The following is a 7,662-nucleotide window of genomic DNA, read 5'->3' on the forward strand; positions in this document are numbered from 1 at the left end:
ACGGGACTCGGAGGGGGGTTGTGGTCGGTGCTTCTAGAGGTGACGGGTGCGCTCACTCATGACGAGCCCGGGAGGCAGGCAGCCTGGGGCACAGCCTCCCCACCGCTGACCCGCCACGGCCCCAGGCCCTGAAGACAGCCTTCCGACAGGCCTCCGACAACCCGACAGGCCGCCGACAACCCTGACCCCACGACCGCCCCGCCTGGTTCATGCCGACCAACCTGCTAGGGGATTTGGTGCTGGGAAATCGGGGGCTAAGCCAGGTCTTGGGAAAGCCCAGCAGAGCAATCACGAGGCCAGCCTGGAGGGGGGCGGCTCCGGGGAACACCGAGCCCAAGGGTAGGGGGTGGAGCTGGGACAGCAGGAGACGATCCCTGAGCCTGCTGTGCGAGCCCGTGCCCCCTGAGCCCGTCTGAGTGTGGCTCTGGGCCCCACAGGGTCCCGGCAGCTCCAGGGACCTGGCCTGCTCCCCATGGTGCTGTGCGCAGGGCGGGCCGCAGCCCTTCCCTGTTTGCAGAAACATCTGGTTCTGACTGTCGTCCTAGAAAAAGATGAGAACTCTCCTGGGGCGATGAGGAGGGAGGAAGGGCCCGGTGGGCTGGGGGCCCGGCGTCCTCCCTGCCGTGGCCGGGCCTGCGGGGACCTCAGCACGTGCCCAACCCGCCCAGGGGGCAGCGCAGAAACCCCAAGCCCGCCGGGGGACTCAGGCTCCTGACACCAGGCCAAGAGGGGGTCCTGAGCCCATCCGCTTCCCACGCTAGAAAGTTCTTTCCCCACCCCCGGCAGGCCGAAACCACCTTCCAGCGGTGACCGGCCCCTGGGGTGTCCGCAGAGACGGCGGGGCCTGCAGGGCGGGGTGGGCCGGGCTTCGCGTCCTCAGAGCAGGACGTCCGCTCTGCCTCAGGCCTCTTTATTTCCTTGTTGTCGAAACCCTCTGTTGTTTTCAGGCTTTTTGCTGATTTTTCCCTAGTGTCTCGAAAGTCCTGCCCATATTTCAAAGCACACTACCCTGAATCAGACATGAGCTCTCGCTGAGTCTCTGTCAGGCTCCAGGTGGACAAGAACAGGCCTGGACAGACGGGCCTCCCGGAGAGGGTTTGCCCCGAGGCCTCTGGGCCTCCTGTTCACGCACCAGAGTTCCCACCAGCTGGCGACCTCCAGGAAAGAATTAACATGCTTCCTGAGAAAGTGTGTGTTCTCATTGCTAACAATGGACTGGAAGAATGTTTTCTTCTTTTATCATCCATTTAGCTGCATATTTATCTTCGTATCACCAATGTGAGTTAACATTTTGCTTTAAGCCCCTCAGCACAGCTGAATTTTAGCCGTGCTACCAGGAGGCGTGGGCTTCCCTGGTACCTCAGATGGTAAAGAATCTGCCTGCAGTGTGGGAAATCCAGGTTCAATCGCTGAGTCAAGAAGATCCCAGAAGAAGGAACTGGCACCCACTCCAGTATTCTTGCCTGGAGAACCCCACGGACAGAGGAGCCTGGTGGGCTGCCATCCATGGGTTGCAGAGTCGGACACGACTGAGCGACTCACACAGTTGATTTCAGCTCATGCCCAGCTGTCTCAGTGATAGAGACCGCCTGCCAAAGCAGAAGACAAGGGACACCTGGTTCGATCCCTGGGTCAGGAAGATCCCCTGGAGGAGGAAAAGGCCACCCTCTCCAGTGTTCGTGCCTGGAGAATCCCACGGACAGAGGAGCCCGGTGGGTGCCAGTCCATGGGGTCACAAAGAGTCGGACACGACTAAGCGACTAACGCACACACTCCCTGGAGGGGGTTTGGCTGATTACATCTCACACTAGCCCAGTAGACAGGGTTTGCTCTGCGGGGATGCTCCGAGGCTGCGGTGGTGTGGACGCACAGGGGGTGCGGTCGCCTCCCAGGTTGGTAGACACAGCCTGAAGCTCCACATGTCAGACCAGCGTCTGCCTGAGCATCGAGGTCCAGAAGGAGCTCAGGCCTGGGATTGCAGGGAACCCATCGCTCTTGTCGAGAGGCTCTTAGGACAGTGATTTCAGTTTGAACCTGTTTCCCCGGAGGCCCTGACCTACTCTGCTCGGGCATTAGGAGATGGAAAGACTGGTGCAGGAAGTGGTGCCTGTCGAAGGTTCCCTGGGTGCAGCTCCCAGTTTCTGGGGTCTGCCCCTGGGGAGACCCCTGTGTGGGGGGGTGCTCATCTGGCCGGGCAAGGCCCTGGGAGCACATGGGGGTCCTGGAGCCTATGGGAGTCAAGGGTGGGGGCCCCGGACAGCTGCAGGCCCCCGGTGGGGGCGCACAAGCTTTTTTTACGAGCTTCCCCTGGGCTGGCCCGCGCGGGGCACGCTCCCTGGGCCTGACCCCCCGCCCAGCCCTGAGCGCACTGTGGGGACAGACCGGTGCAGCTGCGGCCACCCACAGACGCAGCCACGTCCAAACGCCGGGGAGGCGAGCGTGGTGAAGTGAAGCGCATACTTCTGTCCGAAAATAGATTTTATCTGAAAAAGAAAACAGATGGAGCTGGATATGAGGGCTTTTTCTTTTATGAAAAGCACAGGAAGAGGCAGAAAGCTGCTGTGTGCTCCCCTCCCTGCCCCTCCAGATGCGCTTAGGAACCTCTAAGGACCCTGATCCACGCTGGATCAGCTGATAAGTTCTGGCCGGGGGGAGGGGCTGCGAGGTCAGCAGGTTTCCTAACCAGAGCCAGTCAAGGGATGCCTCCCCTCTCCTCCTCCACCTGTGGGGAGATGACTGTGTCCTGCAGGGTGGACCTGGAGTGACCGGGAAGTCAGCGGTGAGTGACAGTGCCCCAGGGGAGCCCAGAGCTAGGCGGTCGGGCCCTCCTGCCTGGGAGGAGCCCTGGGCAGCAGCTCTGGGCCCTCTGAGCTGTCTCCCCACTGGGCCTTGCAGCAGTCAGGCCTGGAGTCCTGCTGTTGGGAGCAGGGTGCACTGAACAGGCCCAGTGAGGGGAACCGTCAAGCCTCTCATAGTGTGCCCGAGAATGGGTCTGGAAACAGGATCTGAGTGAGTGTCCTGGCTGCCTTTTACAACTGACTGTAAGTTCTTGTTTGGGGAAAGCCTTAGAGTGTTAACAGGTCTGTATCATGATTAATACTATCTGGGTAAAGCCTTGATTCAGCAAAATTCCTCTTGACTCAATTTGTCATCACATGACTCACCACAGAAACATCGGGGGAGAAAAGTCATTAAACTTCCCCGTGAAACAGCTCCATTTATTTGTGTTAAACTTGTTCTACTTATCTGGGATGATTATGAGCGTGGATCACAAACCTAATTCTTAAGATAAGGTTTTATGACCAGTCATTAGCTTAGAGAGATGGGTTTCCTTCTATTTAAGAGGTTATTGATTTGTGCCACAGGGAAGGATGCATTTCTTCCCAGATACCCTCAGGGTGTGGCGGTCATAGGTGTGTCTCCAGCAAGAACTCAGGACCCTCACCTTACACACAGCGTCTCAGCAAGACCCCGAGGAATTCACGGGCATTTAAAAGGCTTTGGTTAGGGGGTGAGGCCAAAACCATTCCCAAACGACACACAAGAAGGCAAATACCCTGCAGCAGTAGAGAACCGAGCTCCACAGTCTACAGAGTGCATTGCTATCTCAGATCCTGTGACCAAAAATTAGCCTGCGTAGCTGTGGCTGTAGCCACGTCCCATGGCCAAGACCAGCGGGGCAGGAAGCAGAGGGAAGGCCCAGGTCACTAGGGGACAGGAACTGACGCGTGCGTTCATAGGGGCGGCTCCCAGGCACAGGCGGGCAGAGATGAAAGGTCTTAAACTGCAGGACAGCTCTGTGAACACCCTGGGCAGCCAAAGCTCTCTGCCAGCCACCAGGCCCCGCTGGAACCACGAAGCAGGACCCGGTGATGGGAAAGATGGGGTGTCCCTCGTGTGATCGCAGAGGGCTGGAAGCGGCTGAGAATCCTCGTGGTAGGTTCTGGGGGCCTGATCACGTCTCTGGGAACAGCCGAGCCGTGAACTGCTCTGGGGAGGGAGTTCCTCTCATCTGGGGTCTGGGGTCCCCTCAGGGCCCTGCCCCAGCTGGGAGACAAGCGCTCACAGCAGTCAGGATGCCCTGGCCCGCTGCACAGGTGTGCAGGGCGGCTCCCAGACCCCGCAGGGCAGTCGGGGCAGATTTGTGTTTGTGGGGGGCAGCACGACCCCTCTTCTGCTCTGGGCTCTGATGGCTTCCTGGAGGACACGGAGCGCTGCCCACACAGGGGCCCCCAGGACGGGGCTCCCAACAAAGCCTGCGTGGTGGCCACAGGGTGGGCTGCTAGAGTCCAGAAAAGGGGGAATTCCCGCCCCCACCGCCCATCAGACTTGGCGCTGATCGCCCCTGAAAGACCATCCACAGATTTCCCAGAGAGAGGTGTTTGTAGACGGTGAGCACCCAGCCCTTGAACTGAACCTGGCCCCAGGACGGCCACACCTTCATCGGGGGGGGGGGCTGGACTGAGACCACCAGGGGTCGTGAGCGAGGCTCCCCTCCCCCCGCAGACTTTCCTGGCACCACCAGGCCTCCCTGATGGCTCAGTGGGTAAAGAATCCACCTGCAACACAGGAGACACAGAAGATGTGGGTTTGATCCCTGGGTCGGGAAGGTTCCCTGGAGGAGGGCATGGCAGCCCACTCCAGTATTCCTGCCTGGAGAATCCCATGGACGGAGGAGCCGGAAGGGCCACAGCTGCAGAGTTGGACACTACAGAGTAAGCGCACACACACGCACACACCAGTCAAAAACATGGATGCTATGAGTGATTGTGGCAAAGGGAACAAATAAGGGAAACCGATGAAGACGAGTCCAAACAGAATTCAGAATGAACGCCTTGTGTCCTTCTGCAGTTGTCGGGCGTGAGGGTGCCTGCATGCATGCTAACTTGCTTCAGTCGTGTCCAACTCTTCGCAACCCCGTGGACCGTAGCCCGCCAGGCTCCCCTGTCCATGGGATTCTCCATGCCCTCCTCCAGGGGATCTTGCCGACCCAGGGATTGAACCTGCATCTCTTCTGTCTCCTGTGTTGGCAGGCAGGTTCTTTACCACTAGTGCCACCCAGGAAGTCCCTGTGCAGTTGCTGGGGGTGAGTGTGCGGGTTGCAGATTTGGCAGTGAACTTTCTAGCGACCAAAGCCAAAAAGGGAAACTAGAGACTTCCCTGATAGTCCAGTGGCTAAGATTCCTAGCTCCCAATGCAGGGGCCTGGGTTCGATCCCTGGTCGGGGAACTAGATCCCACATGCTGCAATTAAAGACTCTGCTTGCCACAACTAAGACCCAGCCAAGCAAAATGAGGGAAACTAGCTTTTGTCCCATTTCCCTGGAATCCTCTGGGATCACCCATGGAGACCCTGAGGTCTTGTTCATTGTTCTTAGACTTCGGGTTTAAAACTAAGAAGAGGGAAAGGAGAGAAGTTACTCCACTTGGAAACAAGACTAACTCCTCTTGGGAAAGAGTGGCGTTTTGTAACGATCTTGTCCCCGCAGGGTCACAGCGCAGGGTTGCACGAAAGGGGAGTGATTCATAGATGTTTCTGGAAGAAGACCTTCTCTCTGTCTCCCCCATCACACCCTCGTCTGAGGCAGTGTCCCCGTCAGCAGTGTGTCCGCCCCGACTCCTAACCAGTCTGCACCGTGTGCCTGCCCCTCTCTGAACAGCCCCGTCCCCGGCCCGGGGCACGGCGCATGGCAGCAAACTCCTTCCACCCAGGTCTTGGCTCAGACCCCTTATTCTAACTGTCCAGTGTTTTCGCTCCAACCTGACAGCTGTCCACACTTATTTTGTCACAAGGTTTGGGGAAGAGGTGAGGATCGTGCAGACAGCAAGTCCACCTTCTGGAAGGGAAGCCCTAGATCCCCCCGACAGGGGACACACAGAGGGGAGGCCCCGCAGCTGAAAGCGTGTAGGAACCCAGCACCCCTAGGAGCTCGCGTCTACTGGTTTTTCATTGCAATGTACAAATTATTTTTTATCCAAGTGTCTAAATCATGGCTGACAAACCAAGAGAGGGCATTACTTCCTTATGAACCAATCAGCTGATTTGAACAACATTTCCACGACGCCATGTTGGTGAGAAAGGATGGGTTTCTTCACCTGCTACCCCTGTGGAGGTGGACACCATGCCGAGGATGGGCGGCTCAAGGGCCCCTGGCTCTGTCGAGGGGCCGGCCCTGTTATTATTTCCCATACTCCAGGCAAGCGCCTCTCACACTGTGTGTGATTGGCATTTCAACGTGTCCAGGGCCCTGGGGACCAAACTAGCGTGGCCAAGACGGGCGCGGGCAAGGCACCCACCCCTTGCTCTCCGTTTTGTCTGGCCTCAGGGTGCATGGCTCGCGGACTCAGCTGCGGGACTCCCGACCCTGCGGGCAGTGCTGGGGCCTCTGGACCAAAGCCTGTGCTCCCCACTGGCCACGAGGGACCATCCCTTGGTGACCCAGGGGACGGGCTGGAAGCGGGTGGCACTGAGTCTCCACTGATCTGCCCTCCAGCTCCCTCAGTGGCTGCTGGGCACGCTCAGTCATTTTGGGGTGACCTCAGTGATTTAGTGGTGCTAACATGCTTCAGGCAATGTCTGTGACGAAAAAGGCAAACCTGAGCTGTCAGTGGTAGGATTTCAGACAGCTTTCCTCCCCAGGTCTGACGGCCTTGTGTGCTTGTGAGACTCACACACACAGAGGAGCAGCTGTATGCAGAGTATTTTCAGGAGTGAGCAGGGCTGGCCTCAGGAATGAGTGAACGAGGGACGTCGCTCAGTCGTGTCCGACTGTTTGTGACCCCATGGACGGTGGCTACCAGGCTCCTCCATCCATGGGATTTCCCAGGAGAGAGTACCAGAGTGGATTGCCATTTCCTTCTCCAGGGGATCGTCCCGACCCAGGAATCGAACCCAGGTCTCCCGCGTTGCAGATGGACGCTTTACCCTCTGAGCCACCAGGGAACGCCCCAAACAGTAAGCCAGTCCCCAGATCCAGCGGGGCAGAGCGGGGCCTGGGGCTGAGGGCCCCTCCTTCCTGGCTGGTCCCTCACCCGCGGTCCCAGAGCCCGGCAGCACGCTGTTGCCCGGGCGACGAGACCAGATTCCGGGTGGTCCTGCGCTGCTTCGCGTGAGTCACTGCGGGGAGCTAGCCAGGCGGCCTCCCCTGCCCCACGAATCCTCACAGCTCGATTATTCTCGGCACAGCTTGGTATTCACAGGCAACTCTAGGGACTGTTATAAGCTTGTAAAAAACGCAGCTATCAATGGCAAAGAAAACCATGTCTAAGCTGAAACGCTGTCCAAGGGTAGGAACAGGCTGGGCTCTGGGTGAGGCAGGAGGGGGGTTCCCCCAGGACCAAGGCTCAAGGAGGGTCTCCAAGAAGCCGCCCCTGGTGGGCCCACCTCTCCCTTCCTTTGGGGTGGCCCTAGGATCCCGGGCACTGGGTGCCCTCTGTACTCAGCTTCAGGGCACTACTGGGAGTGCTGTCCCCCACCCACCCTGCACCCCCCAATGCCATATTCCAGGCCAGGTGGTCCGACAGCTGGTGCCCGGTGATCTGCCCGGGACCTGCCTGTTTCCCCACTCAGCATGGCCTCCTGGAGTATCCCCAGGGCTCCTGGAGGAGCGGCTCTCCAGACCCTGTCAGCCGGTCAACTTGGATCAATAATCTTTCTCCAAGC

Source organism: Moschus berezovskii, chromosome 4 (assembly GCF_049115385.1).
Source record: "Moschus berezovskii isolate FMDL1 chromosome 4, NW_MosBer_1.0, whole genome shotgun sequence".
NCBI lineage: Eukaryota > Metazoa > Chordata > Mammalia > Artiodactyla > Moschidae > Moschus > Moschus berezovskii.